At 35.4% G+C, this 24,746-nt stretch overlaps 1 long non-coding RNA gene across 1 annotated transcript; it reads right to left on the bottom strand.

Annotated features, from left to right (window-relative positions):
- Positions 1 to 1,810: 1,810 nt before the first annotated feature.
- LOC136041059 (uncharacterized) lies at positions 1,811 to 18,164 on the bottom strand. Its single transcript, XR_010620956.1, has 3 exons — positions 18,083 to 18,164; positions 9,076 to 9,296; positions 1,811 to 2,258 (listed from the first exon to the last, which is right to left on the bottom strand). It is a non-coding gene; the product is annotated as an uncharacterized LOC136041059 (long non-coding RNA).
- Between the last annotated feature and the right edge of the window lie 6,582 nt (positions 18,165 to 24,746).

Genomic DNA, 24,746 nt, shown 5'->3' with positions numbered 1-24,746 from the left:
GACAGAGAGAACACACACAAAAATCAGTTAGTCAGTCAAAGATCGTGCAACACCCTGGTTTCATCTTTGGAGGTAAAGCTATAAAGAATATTGATTAATCCCATCTCCTCAAAAATATATTTTCACCATCCATTCACGCGGTAGATATTCTCGAATGGGTTTGTTCCTTTTGGGCAAGAAAGCACGGTGATATCATACCTTCTATGGACACAATGCCATCCATCTCAATTATACTTCTCTGCAAATTTTACACAAAGCTTGTTCCCAAAAGTGAATGTCCGTGTTCTGCAGAGCTCATAGAAAGCTGTTTATACTCCTCCAAAGGATTAATAATACGGCTTCTAGAGATATAACAGGGTGTCAATGGATATTCTTCTGAGTACCCACAATTCTTACTAGCGATATACTAGTATCACCGTTACGGTAGGTGAAGAAACAAGGGATAGTCAATTCCTATGTTTCTTATATTTAAAAAAATACTACTGTTGCCAACAATCTATGAAAAGGGGTTGAGCCTTATATCTCGAATCGGCAAAAAAATTGTTATAAAGGGTATTTTCAATTACAACAGCAGAAAGAACTTGTTTCCCAAAGAGCAAGCTTATGAAAAATGCTGTTGCACTTATGCTATAAATAATTAATGCTTAATACTATAACCTCTTTTGTTCTAGAGTTACTTTCGATTTACAATCAACTGAAAATTTATTATAACCAAATTTTCATGAGTTTTAGAGACCGAAAGTGTTAAGTACAGGTCTCCCCCACAGTCAAAAGTATAACGTCTTTTCAACAATCGACGGTTTAAAAAGGCGTTTTATATATTTTTTTGCTAATCTTCAACATTTTGTAAAATGTCACAAAATATATGCCATATTTCCACGACCTTACAGCAAAGTTCTTTTGAAGGACGATAAAAATTCTTCTTCAATAATTTTATTAGGTTCTTAAAAGTTTCCTCTAGGCTTCTCATACAAGCCTAGATACTCATGAAAACCCCCAAAGGTTTTTTGGGGTTAGGATGCTCATCCATAGACCAGAAGCTATCGTCAACGCAAAAGTACTGTATACACTGTTAATTTGATTTAAAAATTTAATGCATGAAAACGATGCATTTCGCGAAAGAAAAGATACAATTTTAGAGACCAGAGCGGGCATAAGTCGAATCCTCTAAGTTAACAATCTTAAACCAAACAGACTAAATTGAATGAAGAAATCCAGCACAAAAAGAAACAGAAAAGGCCATTAATATGAGCTGGGCAACCCTCATTTAACTCCCCAAAACAACTAGTAGCATTGCCTCTTCAATGAATACGCAATATATTTTCAATTGAAATTATTCTTTACCCGATGGTCAATATATTCGAAAGAATGAATCATTTTAGTTATTTTATGATTATTATTACTTCGCCATTAGTAAGCATATAGATACAGTAAACCTTGGCATTGGGGTTTTTGGACAAGCAAGATCCCCTTTCCTACTTTTATCAGGTTCACTCTATATATAAAAAAGTCCTAGCTAGATTTTTTAAGTTTAGCTTTAATCCGCAAATATAAAATGGTGGGCCCAAAATAGGTCTGTCGAAACTGTTTTTGAAACATAACCACAATATCACTTTTCCTTCATGGCATCCCCTTCTTAAAAGGGGATGCTTAAAGTTGAAAGTATACAATAGTTGTTCGTGTATAGTAAGTGCTCTTCATAAATTGTTTTGATAAACATAGTTATGTATTTATTTAATTTTCTCTATCTTGTACTCCGTCCCTATGAACTATCCCTAGCTCTAAGAACAACAAGCAGTTTGCAAGAATATAAAGAAACAATATTTTATTGATTAAATTTATATTAAAATATAAAATAAAAAATTTTGTTGTATGTTGAGTCAGGAAGAGGTTCTTTGTCAGGAGCAGAGGCCACATAATTGCACAGCTTCAATGAGCAGTAAATTCGTTAGGTGAAGGATGAGCAAAAAATTGAAGCAATTGATTAAAAATTTTTTGAGGGTTCTATTTTTTTAATAGAATATAAAAAGGGGAGCAAAAAAAATATACGCGAATTTTACTGAGATTCTATTTAACTTGAGGTTTAGAACCCTTGTTTTTTTTTATTTAAACTTTAAAATTATAAGAAACCAGTTCTGCTGCACTGTCTTTTTATGTAAAAATAAGCGTCTATACACAAAAAGACGAATGCAACAGAGAACAGGCTTATAGAGAGTTCCGAAATTTACTGCCCAGCACTGCCCAATTTACTTCATTATCTAGAAAAGAAAAGAAAAGTCAATCATTTGCAGACAATAGACAATATGTTTTTCCGAACTAAAAAATTTATAAAAAGATAAATTTTGAAGACTGGCTAGATACATTACAAGAGCGAAAACCTCAAGATGGTTGTGATGTCTGGTCAAGACCTTTTTTCTTCACATGTAATTATGCTTGCTATTAACAAATCCTTTTAGACTTTCCTGGAACATTTTGTGACATAGGAAAAGCACAGATACAAATGTGTTCCTTAAAACTGAATTAGTCAATACAAGATAAATACTAAATGTGAAAATGAGCACTACCTAAGGAGGGGCAGGGGTAGCATGGATTAGTTTTTGGCGGAAAAGAAATTTTCTGGGCAAAAACTTTCATGGGTAGATAAGGTGTGATTTAAAAAATTTACATTTTCTAAGAGGCCCACGGAGATAAAACCATCGAAAAAGTGATGAAGAACTAATATATTATACAATATATATATATATATATATATATATATATATATATATATATATATATATATATATATGTAGCTAAGCGTATTTTACTTATTATCAATTCTGGTACCCCTTTTATTGAAATCCTTTGTGATCAAATTTAGTGAGGTTTTCGGGGATGGTGAGAAGGGTGGTGAACTGTATGAGTGAGGAAGGTGTACTACGTGTAACAAGGTCGTAAGAAAGACGCATTTGCACTATCAAGAACGGCTCAGGAGCGACTAAGGCCCAGCGGCCTCGGGGCAACTGTTTTGAGACTAGAATTGCTGATTGCGCATGCAACTGTTGTGTGACCATGGCCTTGAGGAAGTGAGGAACAACTCACGAGGCAATCCAGATGTTACTGGTTTCCAATCAGTCTAAAACCGGTTCCGAATGAGACCCCAGTCATGGTCACAGTTGCGTTGCAGTGCTGTCCCAGAAATTTTCGGGAGCTACCGCGTTGATATTGTCCAATTATTTTGGCTCTCAACATGTCAGACCAGGAATTAAACATGAAAGTAGACTAATATCTTGATTGTCAAAATGGCTAGTATACAATAACTGAGCAGCTAGGGTTTTTAAGTTTAGGAGAAGGTTGAGAAGAAAATCGAACTGAATCATAAGAATATATGTGCATCCAGGTAGTCAAAAGAGCACATCTCCAATATCTTAGTAATTTCTAAGGGTATTAAGTTGAAACCTTCAATCATTGGTGAGGAGGGTGTCGAACAAAATCAAAGTATACAATATACACCTAAGTAGTCGAAAAGGCGCGTCTGCAAAATATCAAGAGCGGCTAAGAGTATTTAGTAGACGCTTTCAGAGGATGCTGGGGGAGGATTCGAAACTAAATCGAAAGACACTATGTGCATCCATTTCGTCAAAATGATGAACCTATAATATAACAAGAATTGCTTAAAGTATAAAACTGAAACCTTCGGTGCATGTTGAGATAGATCCCGAACAAATTGTCAAAAGACAGTATCCGCAACATGTCACGAACAGCTTTTGATATCAAGTTTAACTTTCAAGGAATGATCAGAGAGCAAATTGAATTCAACGATAAGATACTACCTGTATTCAGGTTGAAAAAAGGGCATATCAAAAACATCTCAGCAACTTCTTAGGGTATTAAGGCGACTTTCAGATAATTGTACAGATGGTACTGATCAAAATCAAAACGCACTATGTGCATCAAGGTTGCCAAAAAGACATATTGACAGTATCTCAGGAAGTTCCATAGACCACAGTAGAAACTTTCAGGGAATAAACAAACATTGTACAACAAAGTCAAAAGCAACTGTGAACATAAAGGTAAAAAAAGGGCGCATTTATAATATTTCAGGAACACCTAACAGTATTAAGTAAAAATTTCGAGTGAATATCGAGAGGTATATTGAACTAATTCAGGAGACATTAAGTGCATTATGAATGTCAATATGGCATATATGCAATAACTCGGGAACATTTAAGAGTATTAAGTGGGAACTTTCACCGAAAGTTGAGAGAAATGTTAAACTAAATAAAAAAACTCTGTCTTGAGGGAATGCCGATGGGGATATTGAACTAAATCGGTGAACTGTATGCATCCAGGGTGTCAAAATGGTTCATCTGCAATACAGCAGGAACGGCTAAGATATTTGAAACTTTCTGTAAATATTGAAGGTGATGTTGAGCTAAATCAAATGACACTATCTCCATCCAGGATATCAGAATGAGACGTCTTCAATAGTTCATATACGGTTAATGGTATAGATTAACGCCTTAAGCGACCTAGCTGAAACTGTGAGGGAATATTGGACGGAAAGGACAAGTAGATACTAAATTTTGATTTGTTGACCGAAGGAAGTTCATCAGCGACAAAGAATGTTTGAAAAAAAATGGTTGTATTGATTCTTAGTTTGAAAGTGTGTGTTATTAGTGTGTTATATTCTTAGTGTGATCTCTTTTTTTGATCTCATTAAAATTTCAGGCCGTGAAGACACCTCAATAAAAGTTTCAGAACCAAGGGAATCGCAACTGGAAACAAATCTTGTCACGGATTCTTCATCTCCTTTTTTTTTTTTTACAACAAATTGGAACTATATTAGCTAATATACTAGCTCAAAATGCATAAATGCAAACAAACAAGCTATTAAATCAAAATATAACACACACAAAAAATTCCTACAACGAAGTGTTTGATCATTATTCGTCTATATCAAAGGTTGTAACAGTAGATACGACGGAACAGCTTCACCCCCCAAAAATTCCCAAAATTGTTCACATTTCTTAAAATACTAGTACCCGTACCCAACCATTTGTAGTTCTATAATATAGCTATTTTTAGAATTCCTAACAAAATTTTGTCCAGAATATGAAGAGCAACCCAAAATCTTTTTGCTTTTATTCATCAATAAAAAAAAATATCAACAAAACTTACAGAAATTAAATTTTTTAACTTAACAAACAGAAGAAGTTTCAACAAAAGAAGTTTTTTAAAATAAGTACAGAACTAATTTAAACCAAAGGGGAGCAGAAGTAGTGAAAAAAAGTCATGCTTAAAACGTAAATAAATCATTATAAATAAACTAATGAAACCCTCTGACAGACCGTATTTCAAACAGTAGGTGGTGCAAATATCGTAGGTAAATACCGCTTTGTAGGGCTGTAATGAGAGAAAGGTAGATATAGCTAGGGCACAATCTGCGGATAAAGGATGACAGACTACCAAAAATTGTCCTTTTCAGCCAACTGTCTAGGGCTAAACAGAAAGCAGGTTGTCCGCAGTTGAGGTGGGAGGATGTTATAAGAAAGATTTAAAGGGAATAGAAACTTCCTGGGAGGGTGTAAAGAGGGCTCTGAATAAATTGGGATAGAGGAGCGTGCGTAGCTGTGTTGGACTCCAGTGGCTTGGTGCTGCGGTGAGTTCTTCATAGTACTAGCAGTAAAGAGAGTGGATGGGTTGGAGGGGTTTCCCCCCTCCAACTCCCCCCTATGTCATCAGATCCGGTCGAGATTTAAAATAAGAGCTCTGAGACACAATATCATTCCAACATCAAATTTCATTAAGATCCAATCACCCACTCATAATTTAAAAATACTTCATTTTTTCTATTTTTTGCGAGTTAACCGGCCCCCCACTCCCCCCAGATGGTCAAATCGGGACAGCGACTATTTCTAATTTAATCTGGTCCGGTCCCTGATACGCTTGCCAAATTACATCGTCCTAGCTTACCTGGAAGTGCCTAAAGTAGCAAAACCGGGACCGACAGACAGACAGACCGACAGAATTGGCGATTGCTATAAGTCACTTGGTTAATACCAAGAGCCATAAAAACAAGGGCAGTTATAGAAGACTTTTAAGACAACTCTAAAACATCAATTTTACCCTATATTTCCTGACAAGAACCATATTGTATCCAATATCAATCACCACGTTTGGCCCTTTGGGGCTTGTGAGAGTATTTTTTTTTAATAAACATCTTATCTTGCCACATTTTTTTACGACAATTTTACAACACTTGCCATACCCAATTTTTTCTATCTTAACACTACCATAGCCTAGATAGTTGAAGACATCTGAATTTAAAAAAAGTTTGATTATTTGAAAAAGCCTTACTTAAGTAATGACAGTCTGTAAACATACTAATTAATATGCAACATGGACTTTAATATTTTTACAATAAAAGCTGAAGGAAGAAGAAAAAAGGACAACCAATGTCATGTGGAACACATTCTTCAAATAATTTAGCTAAAATAAAAGCTCACCAAAGTCCAGATTGAAAAGTTGATCAATGACTAGTTGAGAGAAATCTTTTGAGATAACCCCCCCCCCTCTACTCCTTGTTCTCCTTCAAATTTTACGACAAGCTGTTTTTAAAATCATCTGGTCTTTAATACAGTGACAGGTATTTCCCGCAAAATACTGGACAAGGAAACTTTAATCATGCCCAAAACGCAAATATTGTATGTTCACGTGACTCAGGTTTTAAGGTCACACGACCACGTGAATCAGAACTAATTACCTAAGTAAGTTAACACATAATTAGAATCGTGTCACATAAGCAGTATAATGATATGGTGCTTTTTTAATGGCTAACAAAAACTAAGCAACAGCGCAAAAATGCAAAAGATGAAGAAAACAACAGTACCTTAGATTGCATTTGATGGGAGTTTCTTTTGCTATTACTAAAATGTAACCCCAGTATTATACATTAGTTAGGTACTGTAAGAAATATCCAATTTGCAAGGTGGGTCCTCAATCCATATCGTTCAGAAAATTTGATTTTCTTACGATTCTCTTCTATGATTTACTTTATTTTTCGTTTAAACAGCCGTTTTTGGCGTTTTTAAAATGTGTGCTCTCAATTGACACTGTCCACCACAAAATAAATTGCTGCATCCCTACCCACATACAAGATATCATATTTCTTATTCCTTAGATATATCACTGCAATGATGGTCATTAATTAAGCAACTAGGATAGAATATAATGGGTATTTCAACTTATGTGATCTAAGCCTCATTTGTTATTTTGTTTTTTTTACCTCTGTTGGGGACCATTATTTACACTTTAAGTTTTTGTGAGATTCCTTACTCATATTTTTTAACTGTGCGAAGACACATTATCAGTCAGACAATGATAATTGATGAACCTATCAGAACAATTGGTTATGCTGCTTCATTTGAGATAGCATAAAATGTTATATAATCAAATTTTGTTTAACCGTAGAAGACTCGAACGGCTTAATAAATGACTTAAACTTCCAAAGAAGCAAAAAAAAAAACAAGGGTAAATAGTATAGAAATAGAATAATATAAATATATAATAATATAATAGAATGATATTAACATTATTGGAGACCACCAAATATTTAGAAAAATCATCAAGGAACTGCTTTTTGTAGAATATGAGTTGTAATTGATTCATTTATTTACTGTCAGGCTAATGTAAGACAAGGTAGGCAGCCTCCAACGCTTCCCTTACTTCTCTCGGAAGTGAACCTTCAATCTAGAGAAAATGGGAACTGGTAATTGGTGCGAAGATGAACTTTTCTACAATCCTATCCTGTGCTTTGTACAGAAAAATCTTGCTAAAGGAGTTTCGCCCGATACGATAAAAGAGTACATGGCCGATTTCTTCGAGTCTTCTTCTCTTTGTGAGACCCATAAATTGCTTTTTTTAAAGCTTTTCCCGAATGAAGACACTGATAACATTGATAACTATGGTAGACACTGATAACATTATCCGTGTTAAAATCCAAAACCCAATCATCATCGCTATTATTTTCAATTTGTTTGGTTGGGTTTACCTCGGCTTGTCTTTCGTCATTATGATATACATATCGCCGAACCTTTGTTTTCTTCTTTTTCTAAATATGGTACGCATTGATGACCTATCCATGTCAAAATCCCAAACCCAATCATCATCGCTATCATTTTCAATTTTGACACGTTTCCATTCTCTCTGTCCGGGTTGATTTTCATTGACTCGCTCACATGCTCGGTGTCGCTTGTCTTCTAACAGCGTGTGTCTCTTCATTTTCATTTTTGAAACACCACCGCTGTTCTTCTAACCACGTATATATTTGCTCTTCATTTTCATTTTTGACTCGCTCACATGCTCGATGTCGCATGTCTTCTAACCGCATGTGTCTTTGCTCTTCTTTTTCATTTTTGACAAGCCGCCACAAGATAACATTAATACATAACATTAAGAATTAATACATAAAACATATAACTGTTTCAATTACCTCTTCCACTTCCAGTTGTTTCTGAAGGTTTTTCAGCTGCTGGCGTCTCTGTCCCAGACGAGTTTTTGACCAGGGGCAGACGTTGGAAGTTATGCCCTGGGGGCATATATGGCTCTTATAGAGTAAAGAGTGTGTAAACTTCATAGAGGGCTCATTTTATAAGAAATTGAAAGTTCTAGTTCAGTTTGTAGGAGTCAAAAAAGATCAGAGGGCAACTGGACCCCCCACACCTTTTTTCAATTACCTCGTCCAGTTTCAATTACCTCGTCCAGTTCCACTATATCCAGTTGTTTCTGCAGGTTTTTCAGCTGCTGGCGTCTCTCTCCCAGACTAGTTTTGGACCGGGGCAGACGTTGGAAGTTATGCCCTGGGGGCATATATGGCTCTTATAGAGTAAAGAGTGTGTAAACTTCATAGAGGGCTCATTTTATAAGAAATTGAAAGTTCTAGTTCAGTTTGTAGGAGTCAAAAAAGATCAGAGGGCAACTGGACCCCCCACACCTTTTTTTCCCAAATACAAGCGATAAAAATTTGTGATTACCATTTTGCAATTAGCCATTTTTGTTAAAAAATAGTTCAAAGATCATAGAACAAATTCTTACCACTGGTGCAGCTGCAACTGCCTCCTCCACCTCCAGCAAATCTATTTGCATTTTCAAGTTTTGTATCTGTTTCTTTTTCTCCTTGATACCTTTGTCGATTTTTTTCATGTCTTCCTTTGAGCTATTCAATTTCTTCGCCTCGTCTTTATCTATCAGCATCTTCAACTTGATTACGTCTTGTCTCATATTTTCTTTATTGAAGAATTCTGTCATTCTGTCACCTACGGAATACCAATAATTACAGACACAAGAAAACCCCTTAAAACAGGTAGAAACTGTAGCACACTTTTTTCCTCGGACACGTTTGAATGGTTATTATCCACTTATAGTCAGTGAGTTTAGCAAAATACTAACGCAGATATTGAGAATACACGCGACAGAAATAGACTATGAAACTAGTGCTTTTTAGAAAGATAGATTCAGAAATTGAATACCTGGTTAAATTTGGGTTCACATTAAATAATTTATAAATGAAAGAGGAAGGAGGGCAAATCAAATTGAGACAATATTGACTCCAGCTTCAACAGGTCAAAACTAAAAACGACTTGATCAAGTAAATTTGTGCAGCTCCCTGACACGCCAACCAATTTTTATCGTCCTAGCACGTCCAGAAGCACCAAAACTGTCCAAAGCACTGAACCCCATACCCTAACTCCCCCAAAGAGAGCGAATCCAGTACTTTTACGTAAATCACGTATCTACGACATTTGCTTATTCTACCCACCAAGCTTCATCCCGATTCCTCCACTCTAAGCGTTTTCCAAGATTTCCGATTTCCCCCTCCAACTCCCCCCCCCCAATGTCAACAAATCTGGTCAGGATTTGAAATAAGAGCTCTGAGACATGAATTACTTCTAAATATCAAATTTCATTAAGATCCGGTCGCCTGTTCTTAAGTTAAAAATACCTCAATTTTTCTAATGTCTCCAAATTAACACCCCCTAACTCCTCCAAAGAGAACGGATCCGTTCCAATTATATCAATTACGTATCTAGAACTTGTGCTTATTCTTCCCATCAAGTTTCATCCCGATCTCTTCACTCTAAGCGTTTTCCAAGATTTCTGTTCCCCCCTCCAACCTCCTATGTCCCCGGATCCAATTCGAGTCGAAAATGGAGCATCTGAGACATAAGATCCTTCTATATATCAAGTTTAATTAAGATCCGATCACCTATTCATAATATAAAGATACCTCAATTTTCACGTTTTCCAATAGTTCCGGTTTCCCGCTCCAACCCCCCCTCCCAAATGTCGCAGGATCTGGTCGGAATTTAAAATAAGAGCTCTAAAGCATAAGTCCTTCTGAATATCAAATTTCATTAAGATCTGACACCCGTTCGTAAGTTACAAATACCTCATTTTTTCTAATTATCCCCCCTCCAACTCCACTAAAGAGAGCGGATCCGGTCTGTTTATGTCAGCCACGTATCTTGGACTTGTTTTTATTCTCCCCACCCAGTTTCATCCTGATCTCTCCACTTTAAGAATTTTCTAAGATTTCCAGTCCTCCCCAACTACCCCCCCACCCCCAATAACGCTGGATCCAGTTGGGACTTAAAATAAGAGATCTGAGTTACGAGGTGCTTATAAATATGAAGTTTCATGGAGATCCGATTACTCCTTCGTAAGTTAAAAATGTCATTTTTCTAATTTTTCAGAATTAAACCTCCCCCCCCCCCGCCAATTCCCCCAAATAGAGCGGATCCATTCCGATTATGTCAATCACGTATCTAAGACTTCTGCATATTTTTCCCACCAAGTTTCATCCCCATCCCTCCACTCTGAGCGTTTTCCAAGATTTCAGGTTCCCCCCAAAAAACTCCCCCCCCCCAAAGTCACCAGATCCAGTCGGGATTTAAAATAAGAGCTCTGAGACACGATACCCTTCCAAACATCAAATTTCATTAAGATCAACCGTTTGTAAGTTAAAAATAACTCAGTTTTTCTATTTTTTTCGAATTAACCGGCCACCCCCCCCCCAGATGGTCAAATCGGGAAAACGACTATTTCTAATTTAATCTGGTCAGGTCCCTGATACGCCTGCCAAATTTCATCGTCCTAGATTACCTGGAAGTGCCTAAAGTAGCAAAACCGGGACAGACCGACAGAATTTGCGATCGCTATATGTCACTTGGTTAATACCAAGTGCCATAAAAACTAGAGCAAATGCGAATTGTGTTCTGGTCTTTAGAAGAGATAAGGGGCGTTAGACCTACTCCTGTTTGTGGTAGTTTCTGTTCGTAATAAGTTTGACTTGACAATTTATTGTAATTCTTGTTCATTTTGGGTTTCGTTAATTTGTTGATAGTAATTTATGTTTGTTTAACACTTGAATTACTATTTAGCTTTATATCTGCCTGTCTTAGGGTTTAATGCAGCTCTTTACTTTTCTTTAAAAACTTCTTTTGTGGAAAAAATTTTTTTTAATTAATTTATCTTTACCAAAACACATCCGATAAAAATTTTTAGATGGCCATTTTGCGCAGTGTAGTTGAAAGGTCTTGAAAGGAAATATAAGTCTTTGGCAAACCCCATACCTTCTCAAGGGCAGAACATAATTCTAACTTTACTGAAAAAACAAGAGCTAAGAGCTCATATGACACATGTGACGAGGCAAGAAGAGCCAAGAGCTCATATGGTATGAGCTCTAGAATCAATAGAATCAAAATTCTAAGAATCAATAGATTGGTTTAAAAGTAAAATCAGAAGCTTAATGCTGGTCAGGATTTAAAATAAGAGCTATGAGACAACACAACAATCTCTTAAATATCAAAATTCATTAAGATCCCATCACCCACTGGTAAGTTAAAATACCTCATTTTTTCTAAATTTTACCCCTCCCTTCAGCCCCCCCCCAGATGGTCGAATTGGGAGAAACAACTTTATCAAGACAATTTGTACGGGTCCCTGACACGCCTACCAATTTTGATCGTCCTAGCCCGTCCAGAAGCACCAAACTTGCCAAAGCGCTAGACCCCCCCCCCAGCTCCCCCAAAGAGATCGGATTCAGTCCGGTTATGTTAGTAATATATCTATAACATTTGCTTATTCTATCCATTACGTTTCATCCCGATTTCTCCAATCTAAGCGTTTTCCAAGATTTCGGTTTCCCTCTTCAATTCCCTCCAGTGTCGCCCAAATCTAGTCGGGATTCAAAATAAGAGCTCTGAGACATGAGTTCCCTCTAAATATAAAATTTCATCAATATCAGGTCACCAGTTCTTAAGTTGAAAATACCTCAATTTTTCTATTTTTCCTGAATTAACATATCCCCCCAAACTCCCCCCAAGAGACTGAATCCGTTCAGTTATGTCAATATACGTAACTAGAACTTGTGCTTATTCTTCTCATCAAGTTTCATCCCGATCTCTCCACTCTAAGCGTTATCCTAGATTTCTGTTTTCCCCCTCCAGCCCCCTATGTCCCTGGATCCCATTATAATTGAAAATAGAACATGAGACATGGGATCTTTTTATATATCAAGTTTCATTAAGATCCAAACATCCATTTGTAAGATAAAGATACCTCAATTTTCACATTTTCCAAGATTTCTGGTTTCCCCCTCCAACTCCCCCCAATGTCACCAGATCTGGCCGGGATTTAAAATAAGAGCTCTGAAGAACAAAATCCTTCTAAATATAAAATTTCCCTAAATATAAAATATCTCAGGTCTCAGACCTGGTAATGTTCATATTTTTTTTTTACATACTCCTAGATACATAGGCTAACAGATAAACAAAAAAGATACATGGCTTTTTCACATATTTGACTGACATTCAACATTATTTATGAGTAACAAAATTACAGACCAACTAAAAGAATATGCAACTTGAAACATTTGGTTTGAAAGTAAATTAAAGTTTTAAGATGGGGTAAGCGGAAATCAAAATGACAAATCCTCAAGCTTGTAGGAATCAATTTAATTCAATTTAATGTCTGGAATCAATTTAATTCAATTTAAAAATGTTTGTTCCCATCATAGCTACTACTTTCTCAATGTGTTTGAAAAATATCAAACAGTATGCATAGATTCATTAAAAAACACAACAAGCCAATAAAAAAGTCACTAAGAAGTGTATCTTTAAGTTTTTCAAAACAATTGTGTGAAAAAAATATTTTTAATTAACCTAGACAAAAAGACAAGTTGGTCTGTAATTTTGTTACTCATAAATAATGTTGAATGTCAGTCATGTCAAAACTTCTGTGAAGAAAAAACTAAAATCACTTAAAATGAATCTGATGATGAACTAATGATTGAATTGGATTCATTTGAATCTAGAAATGTCTCCCTTTCACAAAAAAATGCAGCCTTAGATGATTTGGGTTTAGCTCTAATTAAACTTGATAATTTGTTATCACATAGTAAGGGATTGCATAACAAAAAAAAAAGTTGAAAAAGTAACAAAAGAAGTAAAGAAAAAATCTCCAAAGCTCTAGATTATGACATTGAAATGTCAGAAGAAAAAATAAATTTTATCAAAAAAGCAGAAGATTTTGATAAGCTTGTGGGCCTTTTAAAAGAAAAACTTATGTCTGTTGGGAGATCCCAAAAAGTCCAGATTCTGACGTTGGTGCCTGAAAAAAGTTGCTACAGAATATCAGGTGACCGAATATATGGTAGAACAAGCAAGAAAACTTAAATGAGAAAAAGGTATCCTAGGTATCCCTGACCCTAAAAAAGGTAACACACTCCAAAAACACAGTTAAACTTGTGAAAGACTTTTGCCAAAGTGATGAGAATTCAAGAGTTTTACCCAGAGCAAAAGATAAAGTGAGCATTGAAAAAATATTTATATGCAAAAAAGACTTATTCTCAGTAATTTGGGAGAGCTTTACTCTTGTTTTAAAAGGGAATGCCCCAACTTGAAAATAGGATTCCCGAAATTTTGCAGTATAAGACCAAAGTGGTGTGTCCTTGCTGGGTCAGCAGGTACCGATACAGTATGTGTATGGAGCATGCACCAGAATGTGAAATTGTTACTAGATGTTGTAAAAATTGAAGAAAGTTACAAAGATTTGATCAAGATGTTGGTTTGTAATGTTGGAAACAGTGAGTGTATGCTATGCCATTGTGACAACTGTCTGTCTGATGATGCCCTGATTGAATATTTAACAGCGAAATTGAGTGAAGATTATGATTCAGAAGAAGAAATAATTATAAGCCAATGGGTTAATACTCACAGGACAGAAATGGTTAACCAATCAATCAGCATTGAAAGCTTTATTTCTTTACTGAGTAAATCGGTAGAAAACCTAATCCCACATTCATATATTACAAAATCACAGTCTAATACATTCAAAAAACTGAAAGAAGATCCGACTTTGAATACAGCAATTGTAATAATGGATTTCGGTGAAAATTATTCTTACACCATTCAAAATGAGTTCCAAAGTTATCACTGAAATAGAGGTGGAGAGTTATCACAGAACCAATGATGTTATCCAGATGTTAGACAGCAGCATTTTGCTAAACCTCAGGATAAGGTCACCCAAATGGACTGGTTGGTTTTAGTAGCTTTTAGGCAAAGCCCTATTTTGGCTGCAAGAAATTGATGGTCGGTGTTCCCAAGTTCGGCGCTTTGGTTGGTGAGACAACTCGGTACAGACAACAGCCATCGCCAGCACATGATTATATAATCAATATATACAAAAACTTCAAAAAACGAATAAAATTTTTTTTTTATCTTCAATTTTTACGTTTTTATGTGTCAAACAAACATTTCAGGGGGGGGAGGCAGACCTAGCCTCTGGATATGGCCTTGCTTGCATCTTGCAAGGACTTCTTTCTCTTTCATGGAATTTTCACACCTTAGGACACTTCTTTTCTATGACATTTTTCAATATATGTTTGTTTGTAACCATTTACATGGTTTCAATATAGTTGTACCAAAGTCCAACGTTTCAATCTTTTTTTCTTTAGCTGTTTTAATGTATGGTCACAGGAAACAAACACACTTATGTGTACTTCATTCATACATAAACTTTATTTATATATATATATATATATATATACATCAAGCCTAGCATTGGTGGCTTAGCTGTCCTAATCAAGCAATTAGCATGCCAGAGTTGAAATAGAGCAGAAGCAGAGAGAGTTATCACAGAACCAAAGTTACCACTAGAACACAATTCATCCAGTTGGACTCAACTTGAATATATTTAAAATCAGCATTAAAATGTGATTCTTTTGATGTAGCTATTGGTATCAAAATTCCATTTTTTAGAGTTTAAAGAGAATTAGCCTATAAAGAGAATTAGCCAGCCATCAACTTTCAGATGAAAATCAAATCAAGACAGCAACTGCAGTTTATGATTTCTGTAAAGTCAACATTGAAAAAATAAACTTTCACTTTATTGACAAAAAAATGCTGAAGCTTTTAGATTGGAGTTAGCGTCACAATTTTTAAATGATGGTTTTAAAATTTTTCAATTATTTCAAACCACTAAATACAAATCAAATTGAAATAAGGAGGACTAGTGATAGTCCTAATCCTACTCTAATGTTTTTTTATTCTGCTATGGATTGGGTCTGCATTCAACCATCTTTAAACCATTATGTGGCTGCAAACTACAATGGAAAGTGGTACTTTGGACTTGTTAAAACTGTGTTTCATGAAGAAGAAAATGCTAAAATTAAAATTATATACAAATTATAAAATTATATAAAAAATATAATTATAAATAATATAAATTATAAATAATTTATTTATAAATATTATTAATATTATTATAAATATTATTTATAAATAATTATATAAAATTAATGCTAAAATACCTTTGGAGCACATTATCAGTCAGTACAGTTGATCAAGCACTTTAATCAAGTAGCACTGGCAGAATAGACTACTTCAAAAAAGAGTGTATCAGAAAAACAGAAGAGTGTTGGATGAAGTGGAAAAAATATAACAAGCAGAACTAATAATTGCTGTAAAAGATATTGATTCTTAGACTTCAGTTTTTATTTTATTTCACATTTATTACAAGTAAGTAAACCACAAATTTATAATTTCTTAATAATATTCTACTTTTTGGAATATTAACTATATGTGTGAAAAAGCCATAAATCTTTTTTGTTCATATGTTAGCCTATGTATCTAGGAGTATGTAAAAAAAATTTAACACTTTACCAGGTCTGAGACCTGAGATATTGCAATTTTAGTAAATCCCAGCAATGGTTTACAAATAAAAAATATATTCTGGTTATGGTATTTTTATTATTTTTTGGAGTTGAGCAAGGTTAGTGAATGTATTTTTTCTTGATTTTAAATATTTTGATCAAATATTATGCAAAGTTTCATGGTGATATCTAAAATAGTTTTCAAGATAATATTTTTTTAAGCTACAAGTTACATTGCAAGATGCAAAATCCAAGGCCAAAATTGCATTAAATTAAGAAAATAAAAAAATTTATAGAAAAAAAAAACTATAAGAGATAGAGAAATAAAATTTGGTATTTATCAATAGGATTGCAATTGCAACAATTGTGCCAAGTTTCATCAAAATCTAAAGAGGTGGCTGTCATAACCTGGTGGACTTGACATGGAATAACCCACTGTCCACCACAAAATAAACTGATGCATCCCTACCCACATATAAGATATCACATTTCTTATCCTTAGATATATCACTGCGATGATGGTCATTAATTAAGCAACTAGGATAGAATATAATGGGTATTTCAACTTTTGTGATTCATTTGTTATTTTTTTTTTTACCCCATTTGAGGACCATTATTTACACTTTAAGTCTTTGTGAAATTCCTTACTCATATTTTTTTACTGTGTGAAGACACATTATCAGTCAGACAATGATAGTTGATGAGCCTATCAGAACAATTGGTTATGCTGCTTCATTTGGGATAGCATAAAATGTTATATCATGAAATTTTGTTTAACCATAGAAGATTTGAACTGCTTAATAAACAACTCAAACTTCCAAAGAAGTAAAAAAAAAAAAAAATAATGGGTAAATAGTACAGAAATAGAACAATAATGATAGGTGGTAATAAGCTTACCTAAGCTAGTAAAAAAGGCAGGTTGGCATCAGAGAATATATTAGAAATAGAATAGTTTAACTAGTGATATAAAATTATTGGAGACCCCCATATATTTAGAAAAATCATTAAGTAACTGCTTTTTGTAGAATATGAGGTGTGATTGATTAATATATTTACTGTTGGGTTATGTTGATATGATGTTCCTGGAGGCAAAGTAAATTAATGATTTTTTTGATATTTATTGTTTAGTGTGATTAGATTAGTTATGTCAGTGGCCAAGTATTCTTTTTGATTTAAGGATTTTGTTTTCTCTACCTCTGCTGTGGAAAGACTTGGCTTTTTTAGGGAGATAGCATTATTTTAGTGGCATATTATGAGTTAAATCAATAAATCCTTCTCTTTTCAATAGGGCCTAGTATACAAGAGATTGCAAGATTCACCAAGTGAAATAACTGTCTGAAATAACTAAACTGATTTTTAGGGTCATTGTCTTAAAAATTTTCGTATGGGAAAGGGTAAAATAAGGTAAAACCTATTTCTGAGCAATACGCCCATCCATTCAACTTCTGTACAGGTAACTTTGTACAAAAATCCTGCATACATTCCCAACTCTCCCTTCAGGATAAAACTATGAAGCTAACATAAGGAACCCAATACAAATTTTAGAAAAGCTATTGTAATGGTAAGCTTCCTATTCTTGCTTCTAGTTTACAGTTGGACCTACTCAGAGAAAAACACTAACATTCTGACAACTTATTAGCCATTCTTGAATTAATGGACATCAAGGAATGAATTAATAAATCATTTTACAATACAGTGTGGTGTTTATTTAGAGCAGGAGTACTTATATACTAACATCCAACTAAGTTTTAAAGTCATTTTCTAAATAACAGTTGGCTTTAGTGACACCACAGTTGTCTATTTACAACCATTTAAATTAGCCATCTAATGATTTCCCTTACAAGAAATACTAAAATCTAAATTACAAGAGGATACAAACGTTCAACTTACAAATGATTGAAACAGATAATGCCCACCGACCCGACCCCCCAATTAAGCGATATTTCTTTTAAAAGTTGCTGTTTATGTTGCTGTTTTTAAATGATTAAAATGAAAGGGATAAGAAAAAGCTTTAAAGATGGCTCAGATGGCGTTCGTAAAGTTTGGAAAGTTATCCGCAAAGCTCGAAAAGTTGCTTCGTTAACCTTCCAAAAACCTTTACGTGGGCAAGCATTAGAGTTAAACTTTAGTTAACTTTTTCGAAAAGTTCATAAAGATAACCAATATGAAAAGAATTCCAGAGAAAACTTATAAAAGGATTTGGAAATGTGGAATCAGGAAACTGAAGATATGCTAATTTCTTTAGTCCAAGAACAATTCAAACCTTTTTTACTAGGCCACTCAAATGTAAATTGTTTTCCTACCATTTCAATTAAGAGTGAATTTTCTTATGTGATTAGAGGACAACTACCCAGCCCCACCCTTTGGCAATTTTAAGTGCCCCCTCTCCTCAACACTGATCAAAATTTTGGGAGCGTCGGTTTGCTCATACTGGTCAGAAGGTCTAATAGTTATACTTCCAGAGATGCAATGCCCCCCTCCCAAATCCCCGGGACAGGATTTAAATTATTGAATTTGCCCATTGTTAACGCACAGAATTTATCATTAGGAGAAGGAGAAATATTTGATTCTGGGTGTATCCAAAAAGGCTAAGGGTATAAAGCTTAAATTATGGAGGATGTTGAATGGTTTGTTATGCTAAATCAAAAGGCACTACCATTCACTTCGGTATTAAGTTGAAACTTAAAGGACATGTTGAAGAGGATGTTGAAAAGTGGCTGGAGGGCCACCAGCCCTCTCTAAGGACCTTTATAGCTGCCTTTCTTTCAAAAATATTTTATATTATTTAGTAATAGACATTTTGTTAGTCATAAGCTTAGTCATAAGATAGTCATAAGCTTCAACGACTAATAATATGGGGATGACATAGCCCCCCACAACTTTGAAAAATGACACCGAACACATTAAAACACACTGTTTACGTGCTGGTTTTCAGAAGGACGTACCTTCAATATATAAAGAATATATAAGTTAATCAAAAATAAGGAAAAATTGAAGACCTTTAAATAAGATTCACAAAACGAGTTGGCTGTTTGTCGTAATGAATGCACTAGTGTTGCCTATATTTGGAAAAGGCTTATTTGATTGTAATGTTGAGGAGGATGTTAAAAAGTGGTCGGAGGGCAATCGATCTCCCTAACATTCTTTTTTTAGCAGCCCTTCCTCCAAAGACATTTGATCAAAATTTTGGAATATCTCGTTCAAAATAGTCGAAAAGTCTAATAACTATATCTCCAGGGATGACGTAACCCCCAGACCCCCTGGGGTAAGTATTTTAAGCTATATAATTCGTCAATTGTTTATATAAAGGGTTGTTTGTTGGGAAAATAGGGCATGTTTGATCCTGAGTCTCCAAAAAGGCAAAGAATATTATGTTGAAATTGAAAATGTTGAGGGGGTGTAAAATAAAATGAAAGCACACTGTGTGCAGGATGGTTGTCAAGAGGTCACAAGAGAAATGTTTTAGAAGAGCTAAGGGTATATACAATAGCATATAACCTCCAAACACTTTAAAATAACCGAAAAACCAGGTCGAAGCACATTCAATATTAGAAAAAATTACATTTTTTGACAAACCTCGTATCCTGATTCTTATAGTTCCATGGCTAATATTTATGACATTATTGTTTGTCCGAAGTACCCAAAACTATGGGACTTCAGTCGACACTAAAAAATCACTAAAATGCAATAAAATAAACAAATGTGAATAATGTTCATTCAGCTCTTGTATTTCGGACTATCAAACCCGTGAGCATAGCAATTAGCTAACTGAAAATTTTGATAGAAAGCATTTAGAAAAAAAGGAAGTGGGGGGGGGGGGTTGCATACAGTCTGATTACTCTTGAATTTTAAAAATTGATCTAGAGCTTCCTATTTAAACTGCTATTTCTAATCATTTGAGTTCCCTTCGAAGTTAATACGACCTTTTCTGTAAACACTTTATATGCCCTGGGGCATAAGTTACAACTCTTCCCACGGGCTTTTGGGGGCAAGGGTATGTGAACTTCGAAGTTTTGTTATCTGATCGTTGAAACATTTCAAACAAAATGGTTATCTCAAAATTCTGAGAGGGTGCATTTTGGGGAAAAGAGGGTGAAGGGGGGGGGGATATGTGTCCAACATCATTTTTTATGACTCTTAAAAAGTTAAATAGAGATTTCAATTTGCAATCAAATAAGCCACCTCTCATGTTTATACGATCACCCCTTACAAAAACCTTATCTGCCCCCTTCCTCCGGGGGGCATAACTTACAACACTTCCCCCGGGCTATGTTGACCCCTGAGCTTTTGTTATTTGATCTTTAAACTATTTTGAACAAAATGGATATCTAAAAATTTGGATCAGATACATTTGGGGAAAAGGGGCCTTCCGGGGGAGGGAGGGGGTAGTTGCCCTCTGATCACTTTTGACTAGAAATTTCAAATTACAATCGAATATGCCATCTCCGAAGTTAATTCAATTTACAACACTTACCCGAAGGTTCTGGTGGGCTGTGTTATCCCTGTAGTATTTGACGATCTTTGGTAAATTTTTAACAAAATGGCTATAATGAAATTTAATCGGACCCTTTTGGGGAAAAGAGGGCTGATGGAGGAGGCGAGGAGGGGTTATTGGAAACCAGATCACTTTTGACTCTTAAAAAGGGAATTAGAACTTTCTATTCCTAATCATTTGAGCTCCCCCGAGGTGTATACGACCACGTATTCCATAAGACTTTATATGACCCCACGGCATAAATTACAACTCTTGCCCAGGATCTAGAGAGGGGGGAGGTTATGTTGACCCTGAATATTTTTTTTATCTGATCGTTGGCCTCTTTTGAACAAACTGGCAATGTCAAAATTTTGTTCCGATACATTTGCGGAAAAGAGGGTATGTTTGGGGAGGGGTTAGATACCTTCTGATCCCTTTTGACTCATAAAAATGTAACTAGAACTTTCAATGAGTCACCTCTGAAGTCCCTAAGACCCCCTCCCTCCTATATAAAAACCTTATATGGCCTAAGAACATAGCTTATAACTGTTGCTCCAGTGCTCTAGGGGTTCGTGTCGACTCCGGAGTTTTCATTATTGCATTTTCGAGCTATTTTTAACAAAATGGCTGACTCAAAATTTTGACCACATGGGTTTAAAAAAGGACGTGATGGGGGTAGGTTTGTTGTTCTTTGGTCTCTTTTGACTCTTTAAAAGTGAACTAGAGCTTTGACTTTCCAATCAAATGAGCCCTCTATAATGTTTATACGAGCATCCCTTCTTTAAGAACCATATATGCCCCCAGAGAATAACTTATAAAGCTCACTCCCGGACCCTGGGGAGTTGTGCCGACCCTGAGTATTATTATCTGATGTTTCGACTATTTTTAACAAAATAGTTATCTCAAAATTTTTGTCGGATGGGTTTGGGGAAAAAGGGCTTGGGAGAGGGGGAGGGGCTAGTTGCCAGATGATCTCTTTTGACTCTTTAAAAGTGAAATAGAAATTTCAATTTCCAATCAATGAGCCCTCTTAAGTTTATTGGAGCATTCCTTTTATAACAACATATATGCTCCCAGGATATAACTTACAACGCCTGCCCCCAGGCCATATGGGTTGTGCAGACCCTGAAGTTTTTGTTATAGGATCTTCAAACAACTTTAAAAAATGGCTATCTCAAAATTCTTATCCGATGTATTTGGGAAAGAAGAGCGTGGGAGGGCTAGTCGCCCTCTGATCTCATTTGACTCTTAAAAAGTGAATTGGAACTTTCAATTTCCAATGAAATGAGCCCTCTCTGAGGTTTATACGAGCATCCGTTCTATAAGAACCATATATGCCTCCAGGACATAACTTAAAAAAAACACACCCCCAGGCCCTGAGGTTTGTGTCGACCCAGGAGTTTTTGTTGAATGATCTTTTAACAATTTTTAACAAGATGGATATCTAAAAAATTTTATACGATGCATTTGGGGAGAAAAGGGCGTTGGGGGTGGCTAGTAGCCCTCCGATCTCTTTTGACTCTTGAAAAGGCCACAAGAACTTCTGATTCAATCCGAATGAGTCCCTGCTGAAGTTTATGCGATGACCCCTTCCATATGAAATGCCTTTGGGAAAAAAATAATGAAACATTAGAGCCGTATGGCCTTTGCTATAAGCAATGCCATAGCATCGCCTCTGATTGCGCTAAAAAGAAAAACTAATTTTCATATATTTTATGAAAATAAAAAAGATAGAATAAGATCTAATGTCTTCTTCAATAAAGTATTTAAACATGAATAAGAAAGACTCTGAGCGTGTTGTCGATTTCACCTCTTTTTTTTCTCTCACCTTCTTGCACACATTCTAATAGAATAGAATAGGTTTTATTTGCACAATCTCTCGTAGTCATAAAACTAAATGGCGCTTGTGCTTACAAAAAAGAAAAAAGGATTAAATCAAACAACAAAAAAAATCAGAAGACAAATAGTTTAAAATCAACAATTGTTATACTTTGATACAAAGAAAGGGCTGAATGAGTTGGAAAAACGATTTGTGCGTGAAGGAGGTGCTGCTAATCTGTAAAATTTCTTCAACCTAGTACTTCGATGTTTCACTAAAACTGGTGGTAGTATCGATCTGTATTTATCACTTCTGAGAAGATATTGGCCAAATTCAAGGATCAAACTGAGACGACGCTCTTGAAGAGAGGGAATTTGTAAAGTGGATAATGCTAACTTATATTCGGTAAAAGCATCGCACAATATTACTTTGACTGCTCTTTTTTGTATTGACTCAAGGTGGTCACTTAGGTAAATAGTGTTATTGACTTGTGGGCCCCATACGGGACATGCATACTCTAAAATTGGTCGAATGTAAGTAAGATAGGCTATCCTTAGTTGTGTCACTGAAAAACCAAATCGACGCATTAGTATAAGTGTCCGCATCGCACTATTTGCCTTTTTGATAATTGTATCGACATGGAGGCTGAAAGAGCAGTCGATGCTAAACTTGACACCAAGCACTACTGCCGAAGATTCACTAGGATAAGGAGGAGGAGGGCACACAAAGTCTCTCTTCAGGGGATTAAAGCGAAGGATTTTAGTCTTTCCTTCGTTGATTTGGAGGCTGTTCGCAGTACATTCATCTTTGAAGTTGTTGATTATTTCGTTACAGAATTGGGGGACAGCCTCAGACTTCTCAACAATGTACTTCAGTAGGACTGACAAGTCGTCTACATACTTAAATCTTTCTTCATAGCAGGAAAGGATGAAATTTATCACTGCCAAAAACAGTAGACTAGCGAGCTTAGTACCTTGTGGGGCTCCGCATGTAAGCTCGACCCATTTGGAGTCGGTATCTCCTGGGAAAAGACTGTAAACGCACTGATAGCGGGCTTGTAAAAAATTGATCACTAAAAGGAGAATGTGTTTTTGCGCACCCATGGTGCGTAGATTTGTGATAGCAACGGAATGGCGAATAAGATGAAAAGGCTTTCGGTAGTCTACGAGGAGAATGTCGACTATAGCACTTCCTCGGTCGAGCCACTCGACAATGAGATGGTACATCCGTACTAAATAAACAGTTGTGCTGCTGCCTCTTAAGCATCCATACTGATACGGGTCTAGATGTGCGGAGACCTGTGACATAAGTTTGCGGTAAATAAACGTTTCTGCAACTTTAGAAAGGTTCGGAGTTATTGATATAGGCCGGAGTTGATCACAAGATTTTGGACACCTTACTTTTGGAATAACGCGGACATATGCTCCCTATTAGGTTTAAGTAATATCTACATGAAAACTATGATGCTAGTAATAACAACGTTTCTTTAGGATTTTTATCACTGAACTATGCAGTGTTACTTCCAAACGAGAAGATAGGGAACAGTTGACCAAATAATATACGGAATTTCAGTTGATGGCTAAAAATGTTCAGTCTTTTAGAATCTTGGTCAATGATCAACGGGATTACAACCAAAGAAAACATGGTGAGAGTTTTCAGAAGTCAGAATGCAATTTCTTCAAAGAGAAGAATGGTAGATACCCCAATCAAAATATCAGCATTAAGTATAATAGCTCCAATTTTCAGCTTATAATACATCATATTGGAGTCATTAGATTTGAATGGAGGAAGAACAAATCCATGCTATAAAATTTTTGCTCAAGCCCCAACTACATCTCAAAAACTTGAGGTCCTGATATTTCTTGGAAAAAAGATTTCTAACGTCTTATTATCTAAACCTTTTCTACAATGCTATTAAAAAAATACATGTGAATGTGCCAATTGGTCTGATTGATCTTAGCATCATTTAGCATTTAGCACCATTTAGATTGATTTATAGGTAAACATGACTTATGATTTTTTTGGAAAATCCCGCAAATGTGATAGGAGAAATTGTTAATAAAGCCCTTGTTATATGAAAAATTCAAACAGTGGGCAACTTAAGGCATAACCCCTGATACTGTTTACGATTTTTCTTTGAGCGTTCAATTTGTCCTTTATTTTATTTTGTCTTTCAGTCCATTACGTTTTCAAGATGTCGATTTTTTGCTACGAATCTTCAGATTAAAAAAAAAATTATCTATCTATATATTAGTTATAAC

The sequence above is a fragment of the Artemia franciscana genome, chromosome 21, assembly GCF_032884065.1.
Source record: "Artemia franciscana chromosome 21, ASM3288406v1, whole genome shotgun sequence".
Taxonomy (NCBI): Eukaryota; Metazoa; Arthropoda; class Branchiopoda; order Anostraca; family Artemiidae; genus Artemia; species Artemia franciscana.
The sequence above is the reverse complement of the archived record's forward strand: the minus strand, read 5'-3'. Positions and strand labels throughout refer to the sequence as shown.